The sequence below is a fragment of the Pleurodeles waltl genome, chromosome 12, assembly GCF_031143425.1.
Source record: "Pleurodeles waltl isolate 20211129_DDA chromosome 12, aPleWal1.hap1.20221129, whole genome shotgun sequence".
Lineage (NCBI taxonomy): Eukaryota > Metazoa > Chordata > Amphibia > Caudata > Salamandridae > Pleurodeles > Pleurodeles waltl.
In genome coordinates this window covers 253,201,097-253,219,017 of record NC_090451.1, presented here as the reverse complement: position 1 = coordinate 253,219,017, position 17,921 = coordinate 253,201,097, and positions in this window count along the sequence as shown.

The window sequence follows — 17,921 nt, the reverse complement described above, 5'->3', positions numbered from 1 at the left end:
CTGATAAGTATCTTTCGAGCTGAATGATTGTTTGCCTGACTGGCAACCTGCGTCTTAGGCAGGAAGATGTGTTTTTGTGCTGTGTGTTCTTAATTGGTTGTGTGTCTTATTTGTGTTATCTTTAAAGGGGGTGTAGGGTTTACCAGTCATGAAACTGGCAAGCACCAAGGTATGTAGTGGAGGGGGGGTTCAGGGAGTTACCTTCTGTTGCGGGTGTAACAGAGGGTCCTGCAACCGCGTATGCTCAATGTAATAAAAGGCTGGGGCATGCCAGGGTGTAGTCGATACAGACCCCTGTATCGTGGCCAGGACAAAGCCCACAAGGTATCCTGTGTCTATATTACTGGGCCTCTGTCGGCCACTCACAATTAGGCTTTGGCCAGTTAGCGAGGGAAGCCTGAGCCACAATACACAGTCCATCAATCACTCAGATACACATCCAGGGGTAATCTCAAGGATTTAAACATTCAAATTAAGTAAGAGGTACAATCATATAGTAGATGTCCAACACAGGTCCAAGATTATGGGCACAACCACTCACTCATACACACACTCAGGGGTACTCAGTGGGTTATGAACACTATGTGGGTGGGAAAGGAACAATGAGGGACAGGGTGCCCAACATAATTCCAAAATTACAAACACAATCAGTCACTCAAAAAAATATTCATGGGGTACTCTCACTGATTTCAACCTTTCAAAATAGGGAAGGCACACTCAGAAAGTGTTTGTCCAACACAGGTTCAAAGTCATGATGGGCACTGGCACTCACTCAGAATCGACCATATGGATGCTCTCAGAGATGTTAACTCTCTAATGTAGGGAATGGCCTAGTCGGTCAGACAGTGCATATCCAACACATGACCAGGGTAACACACATTGACACTCACTCACATACACACTCAGTGTGACTCTCTGGGATATCAATACTCTAATTGAAAGAAAGGCAAAGTCAGGTAGTTGGTGGCCCTCACAGGTATACCAACTAATGCACAGCCAGTCGCCTAGATACGCTATATCTGTTCTAAACTGTTTTTTTCAATGATGGAGATAATGGTACACTCAGACATGAGTAGTTATTTAGAGTTGTACACAGTAAGAGTTTTATATAGGGATGTGGAGATGTCAACCTTCCACTAGAGGCAATGGCATCCTACAATCCAACTAGTACAGGTAATATTGTTTGCACAGAGTCACTCACTCAATAGCATAATGATTTCCACATCAACTGTAAGCATGATACAAAGGTGAAATCCCAATCTGACTCAAGGAAATTACCTGCATCATTCTCATTCATACAGGAAATGTAAGAACCACAGACACAGGCTCACTAAGAAAACTAAACACGGTGTATGAATAACTAAACTATGTAGGGAAAAAGAAACAACAGGGTAATAATGTGCTCAGTCTTGCTTAAGGTCATAAAAATAAACACACTAATGCAAAATAGACACACATTCAGGCACAACAGCAATTCTGTAAGTGTAATAGGACTCACTTTGGCACTCAGAAAGCCAAAGTAACTACAATCCAACCAGAAACAAACACTGGAGCAAAATGAGGACTGATAGGAAACTCATGGAAAGTCCTCACAGGTGTGCTCAGAAATGGGCTTAAAGTCATTTGTAAAAAAATGCTTACTTCAGTAACAGGTGATTGAGAAACAATTACAATAATGCCCAATTATATATACTCCATTCTACTATAAAACCTTGAAAAAGGTGGTGGTATGCGATTCTTGTATTTTATTTATAATAAAAATAGGGACTGAAATAAAAAAAGCAAAATAAAAATAATGCATTTTTCTTGGGCCAATGACTGTTTAATTATTTATTTCACCTTCCTCTCAAAATATTTGCATAACCCCCACATTTTAACGACAGACATATAGCTTCTAAATACTGCATGTCTTTCTACAACATGGTGGCCACTGTAAGCAAGTTCAGCAATTGCTGTAAAGCTTTTTATTGTGCATGCTTGAAACTTGTGATTGGCAGTTGTTTCAAGAGTTGTTTGTCAAAAATGAAGAAGTATTGAAAATACATACAGTGGGTTTGTAATTACAATAAACTAAAATATATGATTATTGTACAATACACATAATTAATAACCAATTAAATAGATTATAAATGTATTGTTTGTTATTTATTACCTAATTAACGTCCCATCCTACACTCTTACAAACATTGCAGCCTGCACCTAAAATATAAGTATAGTAAATGAATATTACGTAGTATGCATAATGAATACGAATCACATACTTACTTAAAAATTAATAATTAATTAATAATTGTTACCTAATTATCTTCCCACCCCATCCCCCTATAAACCCGACAACCCACTATGACACTATAAATTAATATTAACAATTAAATAAAAAAATTGAAGCCACCTAAAATTACAATTTCTATTTAAAAAAAAATATAATAATCATACAAACAATACTAACACATAAAATATATAAACTAAAACACAAACAATTAATTGAAAAGCGATATCCTTTACAAATAGATTATGAAGAATGATATTTACAACAAAACTATTCTTAACAATGATATTTCCTACCTGAAGAAACAATATTCTTGACAAAAATATTTGTGTATCACAATACGTTTTTCAATATTTCTGTCTCCTGATATATACAACCCAATATTTTTACCAAAATACTAGTGATTGACAACAGAGCTATCTCTCAGGTGAGTCATACCTTTGAGGCTCAGACCTGACATAGCAGAGCTATCTGCCAGCTACACATTCTGAGGTCTCAGACAGCAGAGTTATCTTTTAGGTTAAACTGTTATATGACTGATTAAATGTCACATAGATTAGAGACTCATTTCTCAAATTAGCTAGAATGTTACATCTCCTCATTCCCCCATTTTCTGACGTATGCTCAATCAGGGATTTTCAATTCTGAGGCGTTGCTTGGGTTATTTTGTTTAACTGAAATATTTTTAATTGTGCAGCACATCTGGTTATATGGTAGATCAACACTAAAGCCATCATCATCAATCTCCCAGTCATTAAAGATGTAGTAATTTTGCACTTGGAATTACAATTACAATACAATACTTGGAACTAACTACAGTGTTATTTCAGCAACACTGACTCTGTGCACCTTGCAGCTGGCCAACACCAAATATTTGAATATTGTGAAAAACAAAGCACATGTTCCTGGGAGAGTCTGGTTTCCTCAGATTCACTCACATTTCTTGTAAACGGCTGTTTTCCACCCCCAGCAATATGGCCCAGAGACTGGCCAACTGTGATTATCATGGAAGATATCCTGACCATTTTATGGGCAAAACAGGGCCAGTGCTGACTTCTGAAATGGCAGAAACTTCCTGGTGACTGTTGATTATACCAACTGTCCGGAGACGAGTTCATCCAGACTTTTTGGCTTATTTAGATGATGAGGGTAATGTGTTGACCACCACTTTTGAGATGGAAATCTCATCTGCCTTTTGGCGGTCCACCATCACAATTAGGATGATGGTGGTCCTATAGAAGCTAACCTGCCTGAGTCCAGCCAACTCAACCAAGGATTCCCATCTGCCACCACAGCACCATAGGAAAGTAGGAAAGAGTGACTTGCAGCAGGACTCCAGCCACATTTACCACCATGCAGATTTGGATGTGCCTTACCACCTAGCAAAATATGGCATTCCAACCTCAAATTCTGACTTGGCAGATTAGGGGGGGAAGGGATGAAAACTCACCTTATTGGCTAATTCCACTTCAGTTTCCAACTGGAGACAAATGGACAACACCCTCCATCACTGCTGCCACTGGACCACGGAGAAAACACAACCCCCCTCGTGCTGAGCACAAAGGTAGTGAACCTGCATTGGCTGTGTACGTTGGGGGGGTCACTGCATATGAGCTCGGGACCCTTGCAGACATAAACATGTCACAGTAATGTTTTTGGGTTACTGTGACATGCATATGTTGGGGACATGAGTGAGTCAGAAATGGATGCAGACACACTGCTACACCATACATATCGCACCCGTACATAACTGTCATTTTGGCATCAGTATTCATTGGCAAATAAATCCTGGCACCACAATAACGGTGCAATCATACTTGACAATTATGTCCACGTGTGCACATTGCAAGGGGACAAGGACCTATCATGTTGTGATTCCAATTGTGTGTGTGAGTCAGTACACATATGTGTGTGTGTGCAATCCGATTGGCTAACTGAGGTGGAGGGAGCTGCAGTGGGTGCTGTGTTTGTGTCAGTATGTGTGCCACTTGCAAATTGCATTGTTGTGTATGTTGTGTTGTGTGTTGTGTTGCTGCGTGTAACATTCAGGTGAGAGTTGCTGTGTGGCAGTCATGTTGTGATGTGTGTAATTGTGATGTGTGTGTTTGTATAGGTGAGTGTGTAGTTGTGTTTGTTGTAGTTGCATCATGTGTGGGTGCATCAATAGCGTGTGTGTATGTTGTGTCTTGGATGGATGGCAATGTGTGTTTGCAGTATGTACATGCTGTGTTTTGGTGGAATGTCAATGGCTAATAGTGTGTATGTGGTAAGTTGTGTCATGTTTGATGCAGGGAGACACATATGGCAAAGATACAGTGTTTGTGTCTGTGTGTGTGACTTACCTGTATTCCACAGCCACTGCAATTGTCTGATGTCCATTGGGTCCCGCAATGTCCTCCCTCTGTCAGAAAACCATCGCCGCCAGCGGACCACCTGCAAGACCGTAACATATAAATACAGCAGGCGGAACACCATTGATTTGACAATAATCTTGGGTGGGTTTCTTAAAGACTTGGAGCTTGCAAAGGCCCACAGATCCATGGTTGGGAATTCACAGAATACCTGAAGTCCTTCTCAATACAACATCTCCACATCACACCCAGGTAGCTGCATAAAGTGAAGCATTCTGGACACTACACTATGAAATCTTCCGGGCAAGGTCAGATATCAACAGCCTGCAGTGGGCCATCCACTTATTCCAGAGAGTACAGGAACATGTCCCATACAGAAACTGACTGTGCCCCAGGACCAAGGAGTATGGCTGGCTTTGTAAATTATTCTGTGCCTTAACTCCCATCCTGGGTACCTGTCTTCATGAATTCCAGGGCAACACAAAATGTTAGATAAAACAACAAGCCAATTGTTACAAAATGCAAACTCCTGTCAGTCAGCTCTCCAAGATTGGAACTTCATAGCAGTGCCTGACTGTCACATAAAAGCAAGTTTTAGATGCCCTTTCACACTCTGTCATGGGTCAGCAAAGTGTAAACTGGTCATTTTCCATAGAAAGTGCATATTCCTATGTCAAACATCTACACGAGTAACCTCCCTGGCCTCCATTACCTCCTACATGGCCTACCTGTCCAAGAGAAGATGTTGAAGACAAAAGTGTTACAGAAACTGAAATGGGCCCCAACCTCCCCACAGTGATTCACGTGAGATGGAGCCTAAGGTAGGACTTGCTCTCTCATCAAGGCTCTCCTTTTAAGATCTCGTCATACTGTCAGGGCCAGTTCTGATATAGTCTAAGGTTAGTCCATGGTCTGTCCCAGAGGCTCAAGAATTAACCTGAACACCCCCACCCAAGAGTTACTGTTCACTTCTTGTCTAGTTAAGGAGGAATATCATATAATGTCCATAACCTTTTTGCCTTCCTAGCTGTGTACACCTAATGTTAACCCCCCTTTAATGTTTATCCACATCAACCACTCTTGAGTTCTGAATTATATGAAACGTGTAGGGCAGCTCTTGCACTGGACTGGATGTAATAGTTTCTTTGGGATTGAGTACAGGCAGTCTTGTGTTTTAGCTTGATGATTCACTGTCATTGATTCCTAAGGTAAATGAAGTCATCGCTACTTGATTTAAGACCTAAGTTAAATTACTCCTATGTCCAAACCACAATGAAACTGCAAATCAACCAAAAAGCAGCTGCAAGATTGACCCACAGGCTGAATCAGTGAACATTAGGCCTTGGTGTAATTTTAATTATGCAGAACTAATTTTAGTTATTCAGAGGTTACTCTTTGAAGTGGAATTACTGATAAAAACATGATTACGCCCACTAATGTCAATAAGAGTAATTTAGAGGGCATAGCGACTGCTACTACTGCGGTTCATGTTCTGATGCATTTAGCGCTATTTTCTTAGGGCAAAATGCATCCTCATATCCTCTTTGGATGTGAGGCTGCATTTTGGGCTAAGAAATTAGTGCCAACTGCCAGGAGTAAATTGGGGGAAAATCCTACCCAAGTGCACATTTAGGGAGTGCTAGCAGCTCCTCATTCTTTATTCGTGTTCTATTGCATTAGGTGCTATTCCTTAGCACAAAATGAATCCTCACATTGGGGCTTTATTTTGCTAGGAAATGTGGCAAAATGCAGTATTACTATTCTCGCTTACTTTCATATAATCTTAAAAAATGTTTAGGCAATTCTTTGTGATAATGCAACAGGGAATTACCGAGTTACACCCACCCCTAGTGAACATCTGATTCTCAGCAATTGGACAAACTGCACTGGCTTCTGGTCTGGAAGAAGGTGACCTTTAGGGTCCTCTGTCTTTGTCACTTAACAATCTGCAGGAAGAGGCCTTTGGTTGCTTGGGCCGTCTTCATACCTATTCTCCTACTCGAATATTGTTGATTATTAGAAGACATTTCCAAGGTCTAAGATACTCAATTTTCAGTTTCAGTGTACTTCTCAGAATTTACAATTAAATCACATAATGTGGTGTCCCATGAAGAAATCAGCAGTGTGACAAAAAGAAGCCCATTGGCGACAAAAGGTCAGTGCAACACCAGACACTCATCCATTCTGCCACTTTATATTTTATTCCATGTTTTATTTTGCCATCCCAAAGGATACTTCAGAACACTAAAGGGCCTTTGTGTTCTTGTAAGAATGGAGGTCTTGGAGATTTTCATGAGGCCCAAAGCTTCCATGGACGTGGTAGAAATGGATAATAACTCTATAAGAGATATATAAGAAACACAACTTTTTCCTAAACATACCAATCCCACACAAAAAGGCCATGCCATGTTACGAAAAATAACTCAGGACCCCTAAAAATATTCAAACTTAAGTTACGTTTGCCACCAAGTCCCCACCAAAATGAAACTTTATGTTGTGGGTGACTCACAAAACTATTTCCTGATTTTTAATACTCAAAGTAATCAAAGAAAACATTGACAGTGTCAAACAGTATGCCAAACATTTTTATTAATCAATGCGGATCAATAATAGTTCTATTACATGTTTTGCCACAGACTGACTGTAGATTATTTCTGTCATAGAAACCATTGTTTTATACTACAGCAGAATGCACTCATTAAATTAGCATATGGAACCCTCTATGTCGATAATACAGTGTTAGATTATATGTATGTTTCACAAGAAAATGCTTATTTTATTTACTTATGTTTGACTCTTTACTTTCTTCCTATCTTGCTTTCCCCTGTCTTTCTTTATCTCCTACAGTCTTTCATTTCCCATCAGCTGTGTTTTTTCATCAATGCTGTGTCTTGTCTCTCTTCTGCTCTTATCATCACATCCCCTGTCCTGTAGCCCCTCAGGTTACCTGCTATATTTTTTCTCATCGCCTGCCTCTCTTCTCCCTTTTGTCATCTTTCTGTTCCCCTTTTTCTATCTTACTTGCTTTCTTTGACCAGTCCATGGCATCTTTCTGCTGCCTTTCTCATATGACCCAACTTTAGGGTTGTCACCTTTCTTAGAGAAAAATACTGCCCATTTATGGTATTTTTGAAAGTCTTCCAAGGCCCAAAATTCATACTAAAAAGGACTTTAAACAAAATCACGAGAATTCATTTGCAACATAACTTTTTCTGCCTTTGTTCACTTAAATTATCAGTCAGAGATTGTTATGCAGTTTTAGAACACATTTAAAAGTGTTTGCTGTTTTAGGTATGTACAGGTAAAAGCTGAAAAAACTGGCTTTAGGTGATTTTGCTTATTTTGGTTGTGACTGGGATAGTAAAATACCAGTGGTGCTTGTAGGAAACCGGTCAGGTGCCAATCCCAGCTGATTTTTTTCTCTTTATCTCACCCATCCCGTCCTTTTCCCTCTCTCGTGTGCTCTCATTCTCCCTCACTTGCATGTCATCTCTTTCTCCGCTATCTCCTTCTTTCCTCTCACACTTTCTGACCATCTCAATTCCCATCCCTTCCATGTCTGTTTCTTCTCTTTTGAATCATTACCCTTTCTCTCACTCTCAGCCTATCTCCCTTCCCTAATCTCTCATCCTTCGTCCTCTTACTTCTCTCACCACTGTCTTTCTCACTATCTGTCCAGTCTCTCTTTCTTTCTCTCATTCTGTTTCCGTACCCCTTCCTCTTTGCACCCTCTCCCACCTCTCTCTACTTCACCTCGCAGCCATTGTTCTTTTCTGTCCCTTTCTCAGTCCCTTTCCAACCTTTCTGCTCCCTCTGTCACTCACATTTCCACCTCTTCCCTCTTTCTTCTCCCTCTTTCCTACTTGCCTCTCTGTTGTGTTTTCGTCTCTACTGCCCTTTCTGCCCTTCCCTGAGTGGACTCCCCCACCCTGTGTTGTCTTGCCAGTGCTGTTTTCCTTCTTTCTAACTCCCTAAGAGTCAAGTGCACACCTTTTTCCCAGAGCCTCAACAACATTAATGAAAAAAAATATGCTCTGGAAAATGCAGCAACTTCCTCGAGACACTATGGGGTTCATTCTGACCCTGGCGGTAAAATCCGCCAGGGCCAACGACCGCGGGAGCACCGCCAACAGGCTGGCGGTGCTCCCTTGGGCATTCTGACCGCGGCGGTACAGCTGCGGTCAGAAACGGAAAACCGGCGGTGTACCGCCGCTTTTCCGCTGCCCTGGGGAATCCTCCATGGCGGCGCAGCTTGCTGCGCCGCCATGGGGATTCCGACCCCCATACTGCCATCCTGTTCCTGGCGGTTTTGGCCGCCAGGAACAGGATGGCGTTATGGGGTGTCGTGGGGCCCCTGGGGGCCCCTGCAGTGCCCATGCCAATGGCATGGGCGCTGCAGGGGCCCCCGTAACAGGGCCCCACCATGATGGCAGACACTGAAAATCGCGACGGGTGCAACTGCACCCGTTGCACCCCTTCCACTCCGCCGGCTCCATTCGGAGCAGGCATCCTCATGGAACGGTGTTTCCCGCTGGGCTGGCGGGCGGCCTTCTGGCGGTCGCCCGCCAGCCCAGCGGGAAACCCAGAATACCCGCAGCGGTCTTTTGACCGCGCAGCGGTATTCTGGCGGTTCCAGCCAGGCCGGCGGCTTCCGCCGCCGGCCAGGGTCAGAATGACCCCCTATTTGTTTTACTTGCAATTTATTTTATACTGTATTGATATCTAAGCAGAGCCGAGGCACCACCTACCAGATAGTTAACCCTGAAGGGGCCCCCCACTGCGTGGGGATCAGGACCTGGTGTTATACCCCTGGCTGACAAGTCAAATTACATTATTGTGATAGAAAGCATGGCATGGTTTCTGGTGAATGCAAATACAGCTTTGCTAACACTCTTCAGTGATTTTTCAATTTGTGAACACTCATTGGTTGCCCATATCCATTTCTGTCTCTGGGTAATATTGGAGAACACTAATATGGTCTTAAGTAAAAATGAAAGGATCAGAGATATAAACCACTAACATAGTGGATGTTCAACTCAGATCCAAAAAACACTAAGGCAGTGGGTGTCCAACTGTAATCCAAGACACTGGCACTCATGTAGACACACAGTCATGGGTACCCTCAGGAATATACACACACTCACATGGAGAAAATTGCATATTTAGAGATTTGTGTTATTTCAGGTCCAAGCACACACAAAGGAAATAGGTGTCATCCAAATATTGCTGGGAACAGTGATACAGTGGGAGCACTGAATTATCAACATAGTTAAAAGATCCTATACACCAACTCTCACTCAGGTAAAGACTCATAGCATCACTCTGCACTACGACAAGTTTGATAGTGGGAAAGACAAAATAAGGCAGAGGTTATGTAACGCAGGTCCAATTTTATGCACAATGGCACTCATTCAAACATGCATGGAGAACTAGAGTTAGAGATGCGTAAACAATCATCCAGTAAAAGGTATAGTGAAGTACCAGGTACTGCATAGAGCTACAAGTTCATAAATGCAATGACTCAGGGACGTGGCTTGATGCCGTTCGAGGATGGCTGCCTTCTGCTGAGCTCCGCGACCGGGGCGGGAGTCGGGAGAACTGGCAGCTTCATTTGGACATATTTTATGTCCCTGCAGATAGGAGAACTCGGGGGGACATGCCTGGAATGAAATACTCCCCTTGAAAGGACTTCAGAGGTACTTTTGCACCCTCTTTGATGATATTTATGGCGGTCCTGTGTGAATTTTCATTGCGGCCGCCATTTTGGCTTATTTTTTTGACCTCACATTTCTCCTTTTTGAGAATGCTTTGATGCCTGAAAGACTTTTTGTTTGCATTTGTTGGCCTACAGGTGTAGGCTTTTGTGCTCTCTGCTAATTGTGTGTTACTTTTTGAAGCAATTGTGTCCAGATTTACCTTGTTTTTTCATTCTACTCTCTTATCTGGGGTAAACCTTCACTTTATAAGGTATATACTTTATGACATTTTGGGCAGAATTATATATTTTTGCTTATGGGCAGATCCAGGAACCATCAGTTGACCAACAACAAAGTACAGTGTAATAAAAATCCTGATAATATTCCTTTATCAAACTCCTTTGCTCCTTTATCAAATATGGAGACTACAGGAGTTACTTCTCTCAATGTTACACCTTCAACACCTGTTTCTCCTCCTCCTCTTGCGAAGAAAGTTTCATCTAAGCTTCCGGTAACGGTCTCAACATCCACAAATAAGAGAGCTAAGAAGGATCCTCCATCCCCTATTAAGGTGGTAGATACTTTATCTATGGAAGAGCGCTCAAACCTTATATGGAGGATACCAATAAAAAATTACAAATATTGGATGACAAATGGTCTCTTGTGGAGAACATAGTATCTTGTGTGGAACGAAGAGTGGAAGTGCTTGAGGATACAGTTACATCGATACAATCTTTACAATCTGAAGTTGCTATGCTGAAAAAGCATGCAGAAAATATAGAAAATCGGAATTGCAGAAATAATTTACACATTTATGGTCTTCCTGAAGGAATTGAAGGTTCAGACCCTTTATCTTTCTTTCAAGCATTTTTGCCCAATATTCTAAACCTGCCTATTTCTCCCGTTATGAATATATAACGAGCGCATAGGCTTGGTCACCCTTCACATTTGGCTTCAACGTCAAGGAAACCAAGAGGAATAATACTGTATTTTTTGGAGTATACAGACTTGCTGAAGGTTCTCAGAGCAGTAAGTGCTAAGGGTCGGATCACGGGGTCAGGGTCCAATCTATTTTTTGCTCAAGATTATGCTAAGTTGACGGCAGACAAACAGAAGAAATTTCTAGATATGCGCCTGGCATTGAAGTCGCTTAATGCCCGATATGGTCTTTTTTATCCGTGCTTGTTCAAAGTGACATACAACAATAAGACTAGAACATATGAGGCCCCAGTATTACTTCAACGGTTTATTGACTCTTGTAGAGTTGGTGAAACAATGGACACTTCCAAATTATCAGAGAATTGATTATTAAATTATTCGTTTTTTCTTTTCTCCCTTTTATCTTGCTCATATTTAAGGGATGTGCCCTTTGTTGGTTCAATGTATAATCTTAACAGTGTTCAATTATTTAAGAAATTTTAATGTTTCCTCTGTTTTCTCTCTTTTTAGATCTTTTATACATTCAGTGTCCCAGTCTTTTGTGGTTGCAACCTGTGTAGTTGGATCTCCCTTCCCTTCCGTGTCTGCGGTTATAGAGTGAGCGTAGCGTCGTCCTCCCTTCCTGGTTTCACCACCATCACATTGTTTTTGTCTCATAGGTATGTTTTTATGATCCGCTCAATGTGCTGTATGAAGTTTTAATGTTTTCTTCTATATTCCATTCTCTTTGTTTTTTTTATTTTATCTTCTATCCATTTTCTTTCTTCTCTTCTCTCTTCTCTTTGTTCACTTGTTTATACTTCTATTATTCACTTTTCTTACACTAAATATTTTCTTTTGTTTCAATTTCTACATACTAAAAGGTGGTCTATATGCATTACGTTCATTATCATCTTATTTATTTTCTATATTAAATGACAATTAGATTTCTTTCATGGAATGTTAAAGGTTTGGGATCCCCAATAAAATGTCAAAGATTTTTAACTCCTATTTTAAAATTGAAAGCTGATATTGCCCTGTTACAAGAGACTCATATAACAAGTGCTGATGTGGCAAAACTTAAAAGACTATGGGTGGGTCATGTTTTTGCCTCTCCAGGCACAGGGAAAAGAAATGGGGTTACTGTATTCTGTCATAAAGCTTTGAATATTTCTGATTTTTCTCAGGAGTCTGATGAGCAGGGTAGACGGGTTACAGCTTCAATGAATATTAATAAAGCACCTTTAACTATATTTAATGTTTATGCTCCAACCTAACCTGCTAAATCTTTTTGAAATGAAATATTAGCTAAGTTAATGACTCTTTCAGATGATTATTTAATTTTTGGAGGAGATTGCAATATGGTTATGGATCCCTTCCTTGATAATAAATATAACTCTAGATTTGTACCATCCACCACATTTTCACAGTTTACCTCCATGACTGAACAAAGAACATTAACAGATGTTTGGAGATTGTGTAACCCCACATTACAGGAATTCTCTTTTTTTTCTCCAGTGCATTCTTCCCAATCGAAGATTGATTATTTATTTGTCTCACAACATCTTGTGCAACATGTTTTGGATTCAGAGATTGGTACCATATTAATATCAGATCATGCTCCAGTGTGTTTGGATCTTGAAATTTTACCACATAAACAGCCAAGTAATAGATGGAGATTTAATAACTCATTACTTCTTGATACTAATTTTACTAAGCTTTTTAAGAAGTTTGCTACACAATTGTTTGTAGAAAATGATAATCCCCAGATGTTTGGTCAGATTATCTGGGATACTTTCAAAGCAGCCTCTAGGGATTTTATTATCTCTTTTGTTGCCAAAAAACAGAAATTGGCTAATAAAAAGTTATTTAACTTAATGGATCGTATTAAACAGCTAGAAAAATGTTATTATTCTTCCAAGTCTGAAAATTGTCTTAAGGAATTACTTCAAGCGAAATTCACTTTTAATAACAATTCAACTGATATTGCTAATTCTTATCTTCTTAAATCCAGTGGTAAGTATTATGGAGGCCAAGAAAATTGGGAAAACTTTTAGCAAATTATCTTAACATTAAAAAAGATAGAACAAGGATTGAATCTATTTATAATTCATACCACCTTTTACTACACAAGAACGAAGATATCTTAGATGAATTTGTTCATTTTTTTACACAGTTATATACCCCTGAGTCTGTTCCCATGCAGGAACTTATTGGGTATTACTTGTCTACTATTAATGCACCTGTACTTCCCTCTTCTGAATTTACTGCTCTCGACAATGATATCTCTATTAAAGACATTCTGACTGCACTAAATCATATTAAAAAAGGTTATGCTCCCGGCCCTGATGGCTTTAGTATTGAATTCTATTTACATTTTTCTAAATTATTAGTTCCAAGATTATTTAATCTTTTTACTTATTTTGTTAACACAAAATCTTCTGGAGGGTCTTTTCAGAAGGCTTTAATTGTCCTTATACCGAAAGATAACATAGATCCAAAGTTTTGTAAGAATTATAGACCCATATCTCTAGCGAACTTAGATTATAAACTTTTTGCTAAAATTATCACTATGCAAATGGAATTGATTCTTCCTAAGTTAATTGGTAAGGAACAATCTGGCTTTATTAAGGGACGTCTATTATCAGACAACACACGTCTAATATTTAACATATTAAGTAAATCTGTGACATATAGAGATTCACTTTTTGCAATTGCTCTTGATGCTAAAAAAGCTTTTGATCGTGTTAACTGTTTTTTTATTTTTTCAACGCTTTCATGGTTTGGCTTTGGAACTAAATTTATAAATCTTATCTTATTATTATATTCCTCTCCTAAAGCTGCTATCTATTTAAATGGTCTCATCTCTCCTTCGTTCTCACTTCATAGAGGAGTTCATCAGGGATGTCAGTTTTTCACCGCTTCTGTTTGTACTTGCTTTGGAATCCTTTTTATTGAAACTTAAGGCTAATTCAAATTTATATGGTTTCTGGTTCGGAGAGAGACAGATAAAATTTTCAGCTTATGCTGATGATATCTTACTTTTTATGTTGAATCCGGAATCTTTACTTCCTTCTTTTCCTTCTGAGGTAGAACATTTTGCTTCTGTTTCAGGGCATAAGTTAAATAAAGAAAAATGTGAAATTCTCCTCTTAAATAAATTTTGCCTTCCGCATGACTTTAAATCTTCTGAATTTTACAGGAATAATGACAAAATTAAATATCTTGGTCTATGGTTTAAATCTTCATTTCGGGATACAATTTCTTGTAACTTCTTGCAACTATTCTCTAGCCTTGAGTCTCTTATATCTAAATGGAATCCTTTATTTCTATCCTGGTGGGGAAGATTAGATTCTCTAAAGATGATGTTACTTCCAATCATTCTCTTCTATTTATCAAATATTCCAATCAATATTCTGAATAATTACTTCAAAAGGCTGAACTCTATTTTAACTAAATTCCCATGGAATAATAAGAGATCCAGAATGTCTCTTCAAAAATTAATGAGACCTACAATTCCCAGAGGAGTTAATTTTCTGAATCTTCGCTCTTATCATATGGCTTTTTCTCTTAAGCAGGCTTCCTGTTTATTGGCAGAAGATGTTTCAACTTTTTTGCCTTTATGGGTTGCGGTTGAAAAAACCTTTGCTGCTCCTTTTATGTTTCCGGAAGTATTAACTCTGTCAAAAAAGCCTTCATTTATTTCCCTCCCGATTTTGAAAAATTTGTGCAGAATTCTGCAACCTATTTTTACTTCATCTGATGAAGACAGACTGCAATTTCTGAATTTGTCAATCTGGTACAACAAACTCATCAAGTTAAATAATAAAACCATTTACTGGAAATCGGGGCATTTGAAGGGGTTGAATTGGGTCCACCAACTTTTTGACATTGATGCCCCTCTTTCTTTTGAGCAAGCATGTTTTCTTTTTTCACTTCCATCCTCTTTTAATAAGAAATATGATGCCCTAATAGATGCTATAAATACTTCTTATCAATCTTTCTCAGTTCAGCAAGCACCATTGGTTCGTTCTTCTCCAATTAAGAACTTGTTCCTACATTCTGCCTCAGCTTCCCGTATTTACTAAACAATTGCAGCTCTTCCTGCAGATAGACCTAAATCAGCAATAGAAATACAATGGGAGAAAGATTTGGCTATTTCAGTTTTTTCCCTCATTATGGAATAATGTATGGATTAAAATACAAAAGACCTCAAGAGCAGCTAATGCAATCCAAACATTATTTTTTATTTATAATAGACTATTAAGTACACCTTCATCTTTACATAAAAGGAATTTAAACCTTTCGCCAGCATGTTGGTCTTGTAGTGAACCGGTTTCACATCTTAAATACATGCTCTTTGAGTGCCCATATACTTTTCAAATTTTGGATCAAGGTTTGGAATCAGATTAATATCATTTTTAAAACTCAAATCTCCTTAACTTTTGCAAATATATTTTTAGGCAGCCTTGCCCCCGACTGGTCACATTTTTCAAAAAACTCTATTGTAATTTTGGATTTATTGTTGGCTGTTGCTTTTCAACAAATTACAAAATCTTGGAAAGACTCCTCTCAATTATCCGTTCAGGCTTGGTGGTACAATATACGTTATAACCATCGGTTGGATAGAGCTTATGTTTACCCTGTGTCCCTGGGTATTAAAAGAGACATGCCATGGTTACCTATTACAAATTACCTTAACTCTTTGGCTTACTCTTCATGTAATCATTTTCCTAGAAATTAAGAGGTTTCTAAACCACCATAAACTGTTTCTCCTTACTTTTTATTGTACTTAACCTACTATTTATAACTTTTTCTACTGATATAGTTAATATATGCATGTACATTGTGCGATTTAAAGTATTAATATATGCATTATGCTTCTCATGATGTGCCTTTTAGGAAATTGAACTGTTACTGTTTTCTTTTCTCTCTTGTTATGAAATGTATTTATATCTTTTGAATATTGTAGGAGTTTCCAATAAACTTTCTATATTCAAACTTAAAAAATAAATGCAATGACTCTCTCGTATGTACAATTAGATCTACATTCTGGTATAGGAATTCTCTGATGGAGGGAAAGGAACAGTGAAACGATGGGAGTACAACACAGGTCCAATAAGGAGAAAAGGGAAAGTGAAACTTTGCAAGAATTTACCTTTGGCTCCATTGCAGCAGTTTTACCCCCTAGAGAGAGTAGATGTCATTGAACTTGGACCTGTATTAGATACCAATCGCCTCACTCTACTTTCATAAACAGATCGCAAAAACTCTTGAAGAAATTGTTTTAGAACATCTTTCAAACATACATTTGGTGATTGGTAAAATGGATCCAATCAAGGGAATCAATCAAAATAAATAAAAAAAAACTTAAAAAAACACTATAAAATAATAAATAGTAAGATTTGTACTCAATCCTGGGATTACAATAAAAAATATTTTTATATATTAATCTAAGTGTACAATCTTTGAAAGCCAATAACATGTATTACTCGGAATCACTAGCAGTTGTTTTTTTTCACTTATGTTTATTCAATAGAAACGGCACAAATACTATCAAACAGTTGAATACAATTTCCTTGTAGGGTCATTTAGACATTTATTACACATCAAAATCATAAAGTATTTCTAATCATCTCATGTATGTTTGAAAGATTTTCTAAAACAATTCCTTTAGGAGGTATTTTTAGTGTTGTTTGCATTAAGCACCTATCTCAGGGAAGATTGGGTAGCCCTATTGTGTGTTACAGTTGCTCTACGTTTTGCTCCATCGAAGCATTCATATCACTGAGTTTCACCCTGAGTGCATATCTGAATTAGTGACACTTTGCATAATACTGGAGCTGTGTTGGACACCTTTAGCCTTGTTCTACTTTTGCTACCATTGGCTCACTGCTCCAGATCCCTGATTGAAGCCCTAAGCACTGGACCGCTGAGGGACACACTTCGCATCCCTCTACTTTTCCTACTGTTGGGGTGCTCTCCAAAATCCCAGATGGTGGCCTTGAGTGCTAATGTGGGTGAGTGGGGTGAGTGCACAGACCAGGACCTGCATGGGACATCATCTAGCCTCTCTCTAGTTTTGCTGCCATTAGGTCACTCTCTCAAATCCATTATTGTGGTTATGAATACTGGTGTGGGTGAGTGGGGTGTGTGTGAAAACATAGATGTGGTTGGTCACCTTTCACCAAACTCTAATTTTGCTGCTATTGGCATACTCCGACAAATTCTTGCTTGTGGCCTTGACTGCTGATGTGGGTGAGAGGGGTCTATGCATTTACCTAAACTACTTTGCTCTTTTTTTGAGGCAGTTGTAGCACTCCCACAAATCTTTGATAATGATCCTGACTGTTGATGTGGGTGAGTATGTTGTATGCATTAACTTGACACTGCATTAGACAACCTCTACCTCACTTAATTTTTGCTACCGTTTGAGCATTCCTCCAAATCCCTGATTGAAGTACTGAGTGTTGCTGTGGGTGAGTGAGGTAAGTGTTTTAACCTGGATCTTTGCGTGACACCTTCCACCTCACTTTACTTTTGCTGCTGTTGGTGTACTCCCCTCAGTTCATGATTGTGATGTTGAGTGCTAATGTGGGTGGTTGTGGTGTGGGGGTAAACCTGGACCTATGTAGGCCAGCCTTTGCATTGCTCTCCTTCGGCTGCTGTTGGGGTACTTCCACAAAC